The sequence below is a fragment of the Pseudophryne corroboree genome, chromosome 2 (genome assembly GCF_028390025.1).
Source record: "Pseudophryne corroboree isolate aPseCor3 chromosome 2, aPseCor3.hap2, whole genome shotgun sequence".
In the NCBI taxonomy this organism is placed as follows: Eukaryota; Metazoa; Chordata; class Amphibia; order Anura; family Myobatrachidae; genus Pseudophryne; species Pseudophryne corroboree.
This window is the reverse complement of record NC_086445.1, coordinates 245,339,316-245,354,627: the sequence shown is the minus strand read 5'-3', so window position 1 is coordinate 245,354,627 and position 15,312 is coordinate 245,339,316. Positions and strand designations below refer to the sequence as shown.

Genomic DNA, 15,312 nt, shown 5'->3' with positions numbered 1-15,312 from the left:
GTCAAGATGGGAATAATAGGTAATAATTCACATGTTCTGTATAACAGCTGAATTCTAACAGTTAATATAGTTCAAAACATATTTTGCATTGTATATTATATTGTACCCTCTTATGTGTTCATTTTGAACATCATTTAACAGTCAAATATGTCTGTGACTGTGTCATAGGCATAAATACAACTGTTCCCACTGTACTCGAGTATGTGCAAATGCACCAAGGCTCTTTATGCCTACAAATAAATAAAATAAGTTATCCTGATGCTTATATTGTTTCTCTGTTACCGGTTTCAGAGATGCTGGCACCTCATCACTGCTTAAATCACGCATCGGGCTCATAACCTTGTGCCAGTTTCCCAGGCACTGTAATGTAATCCCGTCATGCTGCAGCGCTTGTCCTGATAATATGCCTGCAGTGTGGCAAGGGTATCTCATCTGTAGGTGTGCTTCCTGCAGTCACACCAGCCCTGTTGTTTCCTAAAATGGGCTGTAATCCTCTTTTTTCCTAAAATGGGTGTCAATAAAAATGTGTATTTGCAGGAGCATTATTATATAAGCATTTTTCTTTTTTGTATATTGTTTTTTTCTTTGTCATTTCAGTGTCAACATGCAAATATTTTTGTACACTACAAGCCAAATGAAAGATTCTCTGATAGCATTTTACTGCTTTACCACATAGAACCTTGTGCAATATTTGTGTGTAAAGAGGGGGCGGGGTTCTCCTCAGAATCAGATTTATTGGCCAGGTATACTTGCGTATACTAGGAATCTGTCTTCGGTTTCCTATACAGCAGCCAAGTAGGTAACAGATAAGCGGGGCGAGGGGGGGGGGGGGGGAGGGGTGGCAAGTAAAGTCACACAGATAGGTATACCGTATGGACCCAAGTGAGTTACATGTACGTCTAGTCAGTCAATGGTCAGGAGTTCAGCAGGCGGACCGCTTGGGGAAAGAAACATTTGAGGCTTCTGGTGGACCTGGCGGGAACGGCCCTGTAACGCTTGCCTGAAGGAAGGAAGTTAAACATGCTGTGGCCGGGGTGTAGCTGGTCCTTTACTATCTTCGTTGCCCGCTTTTTAGCTCTGGATAGGTACAGGTCCTGGACTGCGGGAAGGTCGTCCTGATTATATTCTCTGCGGTTCTGACCACCTTTTGGAGCCTGCATCTGTCCCTCGCGCTGGCGGAGCCATACAATATCAGTATCGGGGAGCACAGTACCGACTCCACAATCGCGGAGTAGAAGAGGAGCAGAAGCTTCTGTGGGATGTTGAACTTCCTTAGTTGCCTGAGGAAGAACAACCTCTGCTGTGCTTTCCTGACAGTGGAGTCAGCGTTGGACCCCATTTAAGATCCTGGGAGATTGTGGTCCCCAGGAGCTTGAAGGAGTCCACTAGCGATACCACACAGTCAGCAATCATTAGCATAGGTGCACTTGCTGACTTCTTCCTGAAGTCCACTATCATCTCGACAGTTTTGAGGGGGTTGCGCTCAAGGTTGTTGTGGCTGCACCACTGGGCCAACCGGTCTACTTCCCATCTATAGGCCGATTCGTCCCTGTCCTTGAGGGGGCCGATCACGGTGATGTCGTCTGCGAATTTGATGGTTTTTACTGATTGCGCCTCTGAGTCGAAGTCATTTGTGTACAGGGAGAAGAGCAGGGGTGAGAGGACACAGCCCTGAGGGGCCCCTGTACTAATGGACCGCGCTGATGAATTCTCCGCTTTCACCACCCGTGTCCTATCTGTCAGGAAGTCTATTATCCAGGAACAGGTAGCTTCAGGGACTCCTAGCCGAAGTAATTTGGGGTGGAGGATGCTGGGGACGATTGTATTTCAGCTCGGCCTTCAATCGACAAACAGTTGTAATCCTGTACACCTTACAAATAACATTAAAAGGCTCTATTTATCAAAGCACTCCTCCTGTTGATCTCAGTCACCTTCCCTGCACAATGCCTATATAGCATGCACTGTGGCAGTACAAGTACTACTGCTGTCCTCAGGTTACCTGTAATTTTATTTCTCTAACGTCCTAAGTGGATGCTGGGGACTCCGTCAGGACCATGGGGTTTAGCGGCTCCGCAGGAGACAGGGCACAATAATAAAAGCTTTAGGATCAGGTGGTGTGCACTGGCTCCTCCCCCTATGACCCTCCTCCAAGCCTCAGTTAGATTTTTGTGCCCGGCCGAGAAGGGTGCAATCTAGGTGGCTCTCCTGAGCTGCTTAGAATAAAAGTTTAAGTTAGGTTTTTTTCTTTCAGTGAGACCTGCTGGCAACAGGCTCACTGCTACGAGGGACTTAGGGGAGAGAAGTAAACTCACCTGCGTGCAGGATGGATTTGCTTCTTAGGCTACTGGACACCATTAGCTCCAGAGGGAGTCGGAACACAGGTCTCACCCTGGGGTTCGTCCCGGAGCCGTGCCGCCGACCCCCCTTGCAGATGCCGAAGTTGAAGAGGTCCAGAGGTCCAGAAACAGGCGGCAGAAGACTTTCAGTCTTCATAAGGTAGCGCACAGCACTGCAGCTGTGCGCCATTGTTGTCAGCACACTTCACCAACAGTCACCAACTGTCACTGAGGGTGCAGGGCGCTGGGGGGGGCGCCCTGGGCAGCAATGTATAATACCTTTTTATGGCTAAAATACATCACATATAGCCCTTGAGGCTATATGGATGTATTTAACCCCTGCCAGATCTCACAAACTCCGGGAGAAGAGCCCGCCGAAAAGGGGGCGGGGCCTATTCTCCTCAGCACACGGCGCCATTTTCCTGCTCAGCTCTGCTGTGAGGAAGGCTCCCAGGCTCTCCCCTGCACTGCACTACAGAAACAGGGTTAAAACAGAGAGGGGGGGCACTTATTTGGCGATATGATTACATATATAAAAATGCTATAAGGGAAAACACTTGTATAAGGGGTTGTCCCTGTATAATTATAGCGTTTTTGGTGTGTGCTGGCAAACTCTCCCTCTGTCTCCCCAAAGGGCTAGTGGGGTCCTGTCCTCTATCAGAGCATTCCCTGTGTGTGTGCTGTGTGTCGGTACGTGTGTGTCGACATGTAGGAGGACGATGTTGGTGAGGAGGCGGAGCAAATTGCCTGTATTGGTGATGTCACTCTCTAGGGAGTCGACACCGGAATGGATGGCTTATTTAGGAATTACGTGATAATGTCAACACGATGCAAGGTCGGTTGACGACATGAGACGGCCGGCAAACAAATTAGTACCTGTCCAGGCGTCTCAGACACCGTCAGGGGCTTGTAAAAACGCCCATTTACCTCAGTTGGTCGACACAGACACGGACACTGACTTCAGTGTCGACGGTGAAGAAACAAACGTATTTTCCTTTAGGGCCACACGTTACATGTTAAGGGCAATGAAGGAGGTGTTATATATTTCTGATACTACAAGTACCACAAATAAGGGTATTATGTAGGGTGGGAATAATCTACTTGTAGTTTTTCCTGAATCAGATAAATTAAAGTGTGTGATGATACGTGGGTTTCCTCCGATAGAAAATTATTGGAGGTATACCCTTTCCCGCCAGAAGTGAGGGCGAGTTGGGAAACACACCTTAGGGTGGATAAGGCGCTCACACGCTTATAAAAACAAGTGGCGTTACCGTCTCCAGATACGGCCGCCCTCAAGGAGCCAGCTGATAGGAAGCTGAAAAATATCCTAAAAAGTATATACACACATACTGGTGTTATACTACGACCAGCAATCGCCTCAGCCTGGATGTGCAGCGCTGGGGGGGCTTGGTCGGATTTCCTGACTGAAAATATTGATACCCTTGACAGGAACAATATTTCATTGACTATAGAGCATTTTAAGGATGCATTTCTATATATGCGAGATGCGCAGAGGGATATTTGCATTCTGGCATCAAGAGTAGATGTGATGTCCATATCTGCCAGACGATGTTTATAGACACGACAGTGGTCAGGTGATGCAGATTCCAGACGGCACATGGAAGTATTGCCGTATAAAGGGGCGGTCCATCGGACCTGGTGGCCATGGCAACAGCTGGAAAATCCACTTTTGTTACCCCAAGTCACATCTCAGCAGAAAAGGACACAGTCTTTTCAGTCTCAGTCCTTTCGTACCCATAAAGGCAGGCGGGCAAAAGGCCAGTCATATCTGCCCAGGGTTAGAGGAAAGGGAAGAAGACTGCAGCAGGCAGCCCATTCCCAGGAACAGAAGTCCTCCACAGCTTCTGCCAAGTCCGCAGCATGACGCTGGGGCCATACAAGCGGACTCAGGTGCGGTGGGGGGTCATCTCAAGAGTTTCAGCACGCAGTGGGCTCACTCGCAAGTGGACTCCTGGATCCTACACGTAGTATCCCAGGTGTACATTGGAAATTCGAGACGTCTTCCCCTCACAAGTTCCTGAAGTCTGCTTTACCAACGTCTCCCTCCGACAGGGAGGCAGTATTGGGAAAAAATTCACAGGCTGTATTCCCAGCAGGTGATAATCAAAGTACCCCTCCTACAACAAGGGAAGGGGTATTATTCCACACTATATTGTGGTACTGAAGCCAAACGGCTCGGTGAGATCTAAAAGATTTGAACAATTACATACAAGGGTTCAAATCAAGATGGAGTCACTCAGAGCAGTGATAGCGAACCAGGACGATATGGTGTCACTGGATATCAGGGACGCTTACCTACATGTCCAAATTTTGCCCTTCTCACCAAGGGTATCTCAGGTTCGTGGTACAGAACTGTCACTATCAGTTCAGACGCTGCCGCTTGGATTGTCCACGGCACCCCGGGTCTTTACCATGGTAATGGCCGAAATGATGATTCTTCCTAAAAGAAATATGGACGCTTTCCTGATAAGGGCAAGGTCCAGAGAACAGTTGGCGGTCGGAGTAGCACTATCTCAAGTAGTTCTACGACAGCACGAGTGGATTCTAAATATTCCAAAATCCCAGCTTTTTCCGACGACACGTCTAATGTTCCTAGGAATGATTCTGGACACAGTCCAGAAAAGGATGTTTTCTCCCGGAGAAGAAGGCCAGGGAGTTATCCGAGCTAGTCAGGAACCTCCTAAAACCAGGAAAAGTATCAGTGCATCATTGCACAAGGGTCCTGTGAAAAATGGTGGTTTCTTACAAAGCGATCCCATTCGGTAGATTTCACGCAAGAACCTTTCAGTGGAATCTGCTGGGAAAATGGTCCGGATCACATCTTCAGATGCATCAGCGGATAACCCTGTCTCCAAGGACAAGGGTGTTTTCTTCTGCGGTGGCTGCAGAGTGCTCATCTATGAAAGGGCCGCAGATTCGACATTCAGGACTGGGTCCTGGTGACCACGGATGCCAGCCTGAGTGGCTGGGGAGCAGTCACACAAGGAAAAAAAAAAAATTTCCAGGGAGTGTGATCAAGTCTGGAGACTTCTCTCCACATAAATATACTGGAGCTAAGGGCAATTTACAAGGCTCTAAGCTTAGCAAGACCTCTGCTTCAAGGTCAGCCGGTATTGATCCAGTGGGACAACATCACGGCAGTCGCCCACGTAAACAGACAGGGCGGCACATGAAGCAGGAGGGAAATAGCAGAAACTGCAAGGATTCTTCGCTGGGCGAAAAATCATGGGATAACACTCTCAGCAGTGTTAATTCCGGGAGTGGAAAACTGGGAAGCAGACTTCCTCAGCAGGCATAACCTCCACCCGGGAGAGTGGGGACTTCAGCGGGAAGTCTTCCACATGATTGTAAACCGTTGGGAAAAACCAAAGGTGGACATGGCGTCCCGCCTGAACAAAAAACTAGACAGATATTGCGCCAGGTCAAGGGACCCTCAGGCAATAGCGGTGGACGCTCTGGTAACACTGTGGGTGTACCAGTCAGGGTATGTGTTCCCTCCTATGCATCTCATACCAAAAGTACTGAGAATCATAAGAAGGAGATGAGTAAGAACGATACTCGTGATTCCGGATGGGTCAAGAAGGACTTGGTACCCGGAACTTCAAGAGATGCTCACGGAAGAACCGTGGCCTCTACCTTTAAGAGAGGACCTGCTCCAGCAGGGGCCTTGTCTGTTCCAAGACTTACCGCGGCTGCGTTTGACGGCATGGCAGTTGAACGCCGGATCCTGAAAGGGCATTCCAGATGAAGTCATCCCTACCCTGGTCGAAGCCAGGAAGGATGTAACCGCAAAACATTTTCACCGCATTTGGCGAAAATATGTTGCGTGGTGTGAGGCCAAGAAGGTCCCTACAGAGGAATTCCAACTGGGTCGTTTCCTACATTTCCTGAAAACAGGACTGTCTATGGGCCTAAAATTAGGGTCCATTAAGGTTCAAATTTCGACCCTGTCGAATTTCTTCCAGAAAGAACTGGCTTCAGTGCCTGAAGTTCAGACGTTTGTAAAAGGGGTACTGCATATACAGCCTCCTTTTGTGCCCCCAGTGGCACCTTGGGATCTCAATGTTGTTTTGAGTTTCCTAAAGTCACATTGGTTTGATCCAATCACCACTGTGGAATTAAAATATTTCACATGGAAGGTGAAGATTCTATTAGCCCTGGCTTCAGCCAGGCGTGTGTCAGAATGGGCGGCTTTATCATATAAAAGCCCTTACTTAATTTTTCATTCTGACAGGGCAGAATTGAGGACTCGTCCTCAATTTCTCCTTAAGGTGTTTTCTGTTTTTCACATGAACCAACCTATTGTGGTACCTGCGGCTACTAGGGACTTGGAGGACTCCAAGTTACTTGACGTTGTCAGGGCCCTGAAAATATATGTTTCCAGGACGACTGGAGTCAGAAAATCTGACTCGCTGTTTAGCCTGTATGCACCCAACAAGATGGGTGTTCCTGCTTCTAAGCAGACGATTGCTCGCTGGATTTGTAGTACAATTCAGCTTGCACATTCTGTGGCAGGCTTGCCACAGCCAAAATCAGTAAAAGCCCATTCCACAAGTAAGTGGGCTCATCTTGGGCGGCTGCCCGAGGGGTCTCGGCTTTACAACTTTGCCGAGCTGCTACTTGGTCAGGGGCACACCCTGACTGAGGAGGACCTGGAGTTCTCTCATTCGGTGCTGCAGAGTCATCCGCACTCTCCCGCCCGTTTGGGAGCTTTGGTATAATCCCCATGGTCCTGACGGAGTCCCCAGCATCCACTTAGGACGTTAGAGAAAATAAGAATTTACTTACCGATAATTCTATTTCTCGTAGTCCGTAGTGGATGCTGGGCGCCCATCCCAAGTGCGGATTGTCTGCAATACTTGTACATAGTTATTGTTACAAAAATCGGGTTATTCTTGTTGTGAGCCATCTTTTCAGAGGCTCCTTCGTTGTTATCATACTGTTAACTGGGTTCAGATCACAGGTTGTACGGTGTGATTGGTGTGGCTGGTATGAGTCTTACCCGGGATTCAATATCCTTCCTTATTATGCACGCTCGTCCGGGCACAGTATCCTAACTGAGGCTTGGAGGAGGGTCATAGGGGGAGGAGCCAGTGCACACCACCTGATCCTAAAGCTTTTATTATTGTGCCCTGTCTCCTGCGGAGCCGCTAAACCCCATGGTCCTGACGGAGTCCCCAGCATCCACTACGGACTACGAGAAATAGAATTATCGGTAAGTAAATTCTTATTTTTTACTGGGGTGCCAACCAGAAAGAAATGCGAAACTTTACTGAACTGGAGGCCCAAGTCAGGCGTCCAATTCTAGTGCACATGTGGGAGCTTGCAATTCGGCTCCAGCATGTACCAATTGACAACTACAGTAGTTGCCTTGGAAAGCGAGATCTCCATTTACAAGAAGTCTTGATAAATAGATCACCCAAATCCTCTGTGCTTATTATGCACTATATGCCCTTCTAGGCTGTCTTCATCCTCACCCAAGTGAAGATCTGTAATGCATAAAGGAAGCTGGTCCAGTAGCTAGCACTCTACCTTGACAGCCAGACTTACATTCTGAACCATCTGACTGCATTATGCCTCCTGCTCTACATGTCACAGCTCTCAGGCCATGCAGTTTCTAGACAGACAGCCTGGTATAGGAGCAATCCATGTAAACAGGGAGCTGGATTTAATACTCTCCTAGGGAAACTTCTTTTTCCTTTCTGTGTGTGCAATGAACTATGTAATATGGCAACAGATTAACTAGTAAGAGATCCATGTGTTTAGATTTAGTTCAAATTGTGAAAGCTTCAGGAAGCACAACTACTATCATACACAGGGAATAGCAAATCTGTTCTTCTGCATTAATAGCTGATCTGTACAATGTGATAATCAAGTCATTTAACACTAACATATATACTAAAATATAACTGTCAAAGAGCAACTATCCCAATACATAACATTTTAGCATGCTAACTCTAATCAGGACTTGTCATTTGCATGTAAAACTGACAAAGCTGGGCAACCTCTGCTGACAGGGCATGCTGGTGTTTGTGGTGTCATGGCAGCTGGACAGATACAGGTCATCTGCTTCTGTCAACCACACAAATCTGCTCAAATCTAGAATGAAATTATGCAGGAACTTAATGTGTGCACTCACATACTGCACCTAACACACACATGCTGACCATACATGCAGTTACCTTACAGATAAGAAATAATGACAACACTGACATAAGAATGATGCATTAATAAACATCTACAATGCATGCATGCCCCCATGCATATACTGACATAAGCAGACATTCTTGAGCAGCGTTTATGAGTAACTTGGTTAAACCAGATGTCTGCAATGAATGCACAATTAGATTAGACAATTGCCCTGCCAGAGACAGGGAAACCACCAACGCCCCTGTCAGTGAAACTGCACAGAAAGATCATGATTTGGGCTAAAATGCATTTTTAATGGTGATCTGCAGCTGCAGAACAGACACTTGTACAACACAACAAGTAAGTAACAGAGATCCTCATTTACCTGGCTCCAGGCACTTAGGGGGGTCTCTACCCTGCAACAACTGTCTTCTCTCTTCTATCTCTCTTTTTGCAGACAGGATGTGGCAACAAAACAAAAGAAAGATAAAAAGACCAGCAAGGAGTGAGAGAAGTGGGCGGCGAATAAAAGTAATAATGCAGAGATGAAGCCGAGCCAGGAAGTGAAACTTTACCAGTGTAACAATAGTGGTTGCAATTTTCTGAGAGGCTGCGAGGAGATTAAAACAGGTTTGAGTCAGAGGAGCTGGAGACTCTCCAGTGAGCTCACACCCTCCTTGAGCTCGGCCTCTCCCCCAACACACACACATATGTGCAGCAGCGGAGTAGCCTGAGGACTCCCCTGCTCACTGTACGTGTCTGATCTTTGTACTATTCAGGAAGAGGCAGCAGATGAGCAGAGTGTGTGTGTGAGACCAAAGCACTTTACTCCTCTCACTCTGATGACGGCTATATGCTGACTGGGGACATTCGGCTGCTGGGGAATCCTCCCATCATTTCTCTTTCTGCTGTCTGCACTCTGCAGGCCATTTGCTGGCTGCTAGCTCCCAGCCGGGCTATTCTAAAGAGTGTATACAGCATATCTATACATGCAACAATACAGTAACACAATTTATACTGTAGGCAGAATTTATATGGGATGTACTAATGGCAAATGCGGTAAAACACCCTTTTTTCTGGGTTTGTACTGCATTTCCATATGCACTGAGCTCGTTATGTGCAGAGGGGGTGGTCTTCAGTTATGTGCAGAGGGGGCGCCGGAATCCCGACAGTCGGCATACCGACACTTATTCTCCCTCGTGGGGGTCTACGACCCCCCCCTGGAGGGAGAATAAAATAGCGTGGTGCGCGTAGCGCGCCACCGTGCCCGCAGCGTGGCGAGCGTAGCGAGCCCGCAAGGGGCTCATTTGCGCTCGCCACACTGTCGGTAAGCCGGCGGTCGGGCTCCCGGCGCCGGTATGCTGGTCGCCGGGAGCCCGATCGCCGGCAGACCGTACTACACCCGTACAGAGGGACTCTGAAACACGGAAGTAGAGTGTCCGGAGCTGATCGACAAGGGCAGCTCTTATTGGAATAGCAGTCCTTTGCGATACTAATCACATGTTAGTACATATGCGATTAGTATCTGCAGGAAGTGGCAGGATAATGTATCAAAGCTTGAAGGTATAAAGTGGAGAGAGAGAAGCTACCAACCAATCAGCTCCTGACAGTTTTCAACCACAGCCTGTAATGGCAGTCTAGAGCTGATTGGCTGATAGGCACAGAAGGTTGCGGGGGATGCTGGGTGCTGTGAGAGGAATCCCAGTAACCCCCATAGCCGCCAAATCCTTCTGTGTATGTGCAAATGGACTCCCGGGTCATAAACTCGGAAGTCCGGGGACCAGCGGCCATAGCAAAGGGCAGCTCTTATCGGGAGATCTGCCCTTTGCAATACTAATCGCATATGTTAGTACATATATCTACCCCATAGACCCCTGAGGGACAGATGTACTTAACCTGGAATAGAGATAAAGTGGAGAGAGATAAAGTGCCAATCAGCTACGGTCTGAAACATGGTAGTTAGGAGATAACTAGTAGCTTATCTCTCTACTTTACCACTGTTAGTACATATGCGATTAGTATCGATGCAGTAAGTGGCGGGATGTACCACAATTGCTTGGCACATCCCGCCCAGAATGTGAACTAGGGCACTACTATGGTTCATAAAATAAAAGGGCACTATTATAGGCCATAATATTAACAACTGCTTCGAAGAGGTGTCTTTCTAGAAGCATTGAGACAGGGGCCCCTTCAAAATGTTGCTATGGGGCACACAAAGTTCTGACTAAACCCCTGCCTTGGACAGTGATAAAGTAGAGAGATAAACTACCAGTTATCTCCTAACTACCATGTTTCAGACCGTAGCTGATTGGCACTTTATCTCTCTCCACTTGTGAAAAGAGTGGAGGAGTGAGAAAGTGGAGACATTGCCGATGGCAACCAATCAGCTGCTATATATTATTTTATAGAATACACTTGATAAATGTTACTTCAGAGCTGATTGGTTGCCATGGGCAACTTCTCCACGCTTTTCATTGCTTCATACATCTTGCAATGAGGGTACTAAGCCTTGGAGAGAGAGAGAAAGTGGATGGAGATAATAATGTACCAGCCACTCAGCTCCCAACTGGCATGTTACAGGCTATGTGTGAAAAATGACAGGAGCTAGTTGGTGATTTATCTCTGTCCACTTGATCTCTCTCCAAGGCTTAGTACATAGACCACCAAGTACCACTTCTAACTCTCATTTCACAGGATGAGCTAGAAAAATTACAGGAGCTGATTGATTGGTACCAGTGCCGTTTCTACCGGCGGGTGAGCCGTGCAATCGCATGGGGCGCCCACTGCGACACCTGCTGGCTGCTATAACCTGCATCCCCTACTCCTGCCCATGGTACTAGACTCGAGAGGGACGAATTTCGCAAAATGACACTCTTGTGTCATTTTGCGAAACTGCCCCCCAAAGAGAGTATTATAGGTAGGAGGATGGGGAGCAGGTAATAGCAGTGATGCCTGACACCAACAAGCATTACACCCCTGGCAATGAGCATGAATCCCAGACCCTGTCCCTCATTATCCCCTCCATAGTTCTCTCTCACTATCAGTTCCTTACATATAACACTGAGGCCATCGCCACACTCAATGACCCCCTCACATCTCACTCATTGCCCCCTACAGCACACATTGACCCACTCACTTGCCCCTTAACAGTGCTCAATGTGCTCCTCAGTGAACTCACTGTCCACTTCACCACCTGACAGCACTCATTTCCCTTTCACATACCCCCTCCCTCACTGACTCCCGCCACTGGTCAGCACATGTATAACACTGTCTCTGGTAGATATATAACTTTTATATTGCAGCTCACTTATAATAGGGACATCTCCCTCGCTCAGTCAGTGTCGGCATCCACAGAGGTCCTAAGTGTTGGCACCTGTCTGAATGATAAACAAAACCACTAAAATGGCGCTGCATTCTAAAGCAGGACGGATCAAAGTAGGTAAGTCACCAAAGTTACAGATCTCATATGCAGATATAATAAAATAAATTGCATGTTCTATAGATTGTCACAACATGCAAATGGGCTTATGAATGATGGAATTGAAGTCCGGAGATGACATCGTCCTGTATCATATACAAAATATAAAAAATATATAATTGAGTAATTCTGATAAGATGTTAAACACCCCACACGTTTCCAGACGATGGGAGAAGTGGTGGCATTCCTTTCCTCAAGCTTAGTCCCCCATTTATCAAGCCTTGGAGAGTAAAAAATAGCACGTGATAAAGTACCAACCAACCAGCTCCTGTCATGTTACAGGCTCTGTTTGAAAAATTAAAGTAAGGAGCTGGGTGGTTGGTACTTTACCACCGTGCTATTTTGCACTCTCCAAGGCTTGATAAATCTGAGCCTAAGATTCCTACAATCCAGTATATAACACCAATGTGTGATGAAGAAACTTATATTGTGTGAGATAACATACATGTAGTAACATGTATGCTTACTACAACAAGGTGTTCACATGCACATAAAGGTTTCTTTAAGGATGTTCTGCTTTCCAAGGTAAGTACACATATGATAAAGTGTTTTCCCCTGTGAGAAATAGAACTGGAATCATTCAAGGGACAATGGGCCTGATACGTGTTTGTAAGCAAAGCAAATTATCATGCAACTGGGCAAAATCATGTTACGCTGCAGGTGGGGGCAGATATAACACGTGCAGAGAGAGTTAGATTTGGGTGGGTTATATTGTTCCTGTGCAGGGTAAATACTGGTTTATTTTTATACTGCAATTTAGATTACACTTTGAACACACCCCACCCAAATCTACCTCTCTCTGTGTGAGAGGTGCGGCTGCTGTGCGTGTGGTGGTGCCTGCTGCCGTGCAGGTGTAGACTCGGTACTCACCAGGCGCCGCTCGCTCTCACCTTCAGGTACCGGAACCCTCAACGGACCTGGAAATCTTCACTCGGATCCGGACACGGCGATTCCCTCTCGGAGCTGACCGACGACCTAGCTGAGGAGAGAAGGGTTTACATCAAAGGGGTATCGACCCTTCTTCCGGTGGAACAGGGGATACCCCAGGGGTGGCTGCGACCTTCACCGGCTGGGTGAATGGTCATCACCGGCACAAAGCCTCAGCTACCCAGCTTTCACACACTCGCGCTTTCGCACGTAGTGTGATGAAAGGGATTCTCACGTCCGTGAGCAATCCTAACTCCGGCGCTCGGGGACAAACAAGGGACAGACGTACACGGATGCTACTCACCGTCACGAGTCTTGCACTCCGATCTTCTCCACTTACAGGTCCCTGTAAGGAGGCAAAGAGAAACAGCCGTGCAGGGCCTAACTCTGACCTAGTGTCACACCCTATACTATCTACAACAGCGGAGCCCTCAAACTAGCTCTGTGGGTGTGGTGCAACACAACTATGCACAACTTACACAACACATACACTTTGCCCTGCACGGTAACAACATATAACACACTATCGGAGTTACAACATAAAACGGTGCTGTCCCTTTATCTACCCGACCCAGAACACCCAGTAGTGGGGACCGCACAGCTCACCCACCTACCGTACTCTCAGGGTGGCCTGAGCCTAGCGCCCAGTACCACCTTTACTCACCTCAGGGAAACGCTGCTTCGCTGGGCCTAGCGCTCCCTAACTGCCCACAGGCCGGAGGCCTGACTTTGCCCACGGGCCTAGCGCCCGCCTAACTTGCCGCCCGTTGGGTGACCTGGGCCTTGTGCCCAGGGTCACCTTTCATATCCCTAATTGGCCACAAATCCACTAGGGCCTAGCGCCCTCTAATGTCCCCACAGGCCTAGTGCCTGAACGTGCCCCTCGGGCCTAATGCCCGCCTAACTGTGCCCACAGGCCGGTGGCCTGACTATCCTCATGGGCCTAGTGCCCAACATGTGCCCCCCAGGCCTAGTGCCTGCCTATCTGGTGCCGCAGAGGTTGGGTGGCTTGGGCCTGATGCCCAAACCACCTAATCAGAATAATGACCCCCAATCTCCTAACCGCGCCACAGGCCTAGTGCCCGACTTGTGCCCTCGGGCCTAGTGCCCGTCCCTGGTGGTCTAGGGAGGAAAAGGGGGGGGGGGGGGGAAGGATGCCTCACTGAGGCCTTACCTAACCCGGGGGCCTCCGGTGCCCTCTTCGGCCGCTGGCCCGTCCTGGCCAGCGGCGCCGCCGTCGCATCGCCGCGTCCAGCCGCCGCTGGACATCTTCTTTCCCAGGGCTGGAGTCTTCAGGCCTCTTCAGCGGCCACCGGAGCTCCTCTCCCTGCGGCCGTCGTCGTCTTCCTCCACGCAGTCCTTGTTTCCTGTCCGGCTCCTCTTCCTTCTTCGCGCTCTTCTGCGCGCGCGCTGTCCTCTTCGGCTCCCGCCCGCGACGTCTTCTCCTCTTCCCGCTCCTCAGCGCCGTCGTCCTCCGCTCTGGCTCCCGCCCGGCGTCTGACGTCAGACGCCGGGGGCGGGGCCTATGACGCGGCGAGCGCCGATTGGCTCGCCGCGTCTCTCTCCTATTGGCTGCCGCTCCGGGAGCCGCGATTGGCTCCCGGAGGGCGCCAACATTCAAACCCTCCAGCCTGGGGTCCGGTGCAGGGAAAAGGGTAATCCCTGCACCGGACACCCGCCGCCGCCACGCACCCAGCGCTGGGGACAGACAAGCTGCCCCAGCGCTGTCCCCAACTAGGGACAACACAGATGTGCCCACAGGGCACATCCTTACATCTGCATATGTTACATCTGCCACACCTGCAGTCCACCATGGTTTTGCCCACTTGCATTATAATTTACTTTACTTACAAACATGAATCAGACCCAGTATTCCTAGTATAATCCAATACTTTTTGTTAAAAATTGGAGCAAGTATCCATGCCACCTATGTGCATAAACTCAGTTCACTCTGCTGGCACTCTGCTGTGGTCCCCAGTGCACAATTCAGTGGGTACTCAGTGACCCTGGCACTCAGCATCACCTCAGCATCATTGCTTGCTTAATCTTCTCACACAAACTTGCAGAATAACACCCCCCTCTCTGCTCCTTAGCGTCGGTAGCGTCTAGATTCTCTTCGCGCTAAGGACCTTTCCCATAACCCCCTGGGTCCATGTCACAATCTATTTGGAATAGTAAAGTGTGGCGAGCGAAGCGGAGCGTAGCGAGACACCGAGCCCGATGCGTGGCGAGCGAAGCGAGCCCGCGAGGGTCCAATGCTGCATAGAGAAATACATTTGCCCCAAACGATCGGAGAACGAAGGAGACATTTAGATGCTGTAAGGGCGGAAGTGCTCTCCTGCCCTCTCGTTTTGTCACGTCCAGGTCCTTAGCACGAAGGCAACATAGACACAACCCCTTAGCGTCTGCACGGCTTAACTG

General features: G+C 49.0%; 1 protein-coding gene across 9 annotated transcripts in view; it reads right to left on the bottom strand.

Annotated features, from left to right (window-relative positions):
• DGKA (diacylglycerol kinase alpha) overlaps positions 1-11,812 on the bottom strand; it is a 328,604-nt gene extending 316,792 nt beyond the window's left edge. For 7 of the 9 annotated variants that reach the window (XM_063952596.1, XM_063952595.1, XM_063952593.1 and 4 more), the window contains exon 1: positions 8,872-8,961. The gene's annotated coding sequence lies outside the window, so the exon portion shown is untranslated. Of the gene's footprint in view, positions 1-282; positions 503-8,871; positions 8,962-11,793 lie in introns of those variants that run through there. The other 2 variants (XM_063952594.1, XM_063952597.1) reach the window with 2 other exon arrangements.
• Between the last annotated feature and the right edge of the window lie 3,500 nt (positions 11,813-15,312).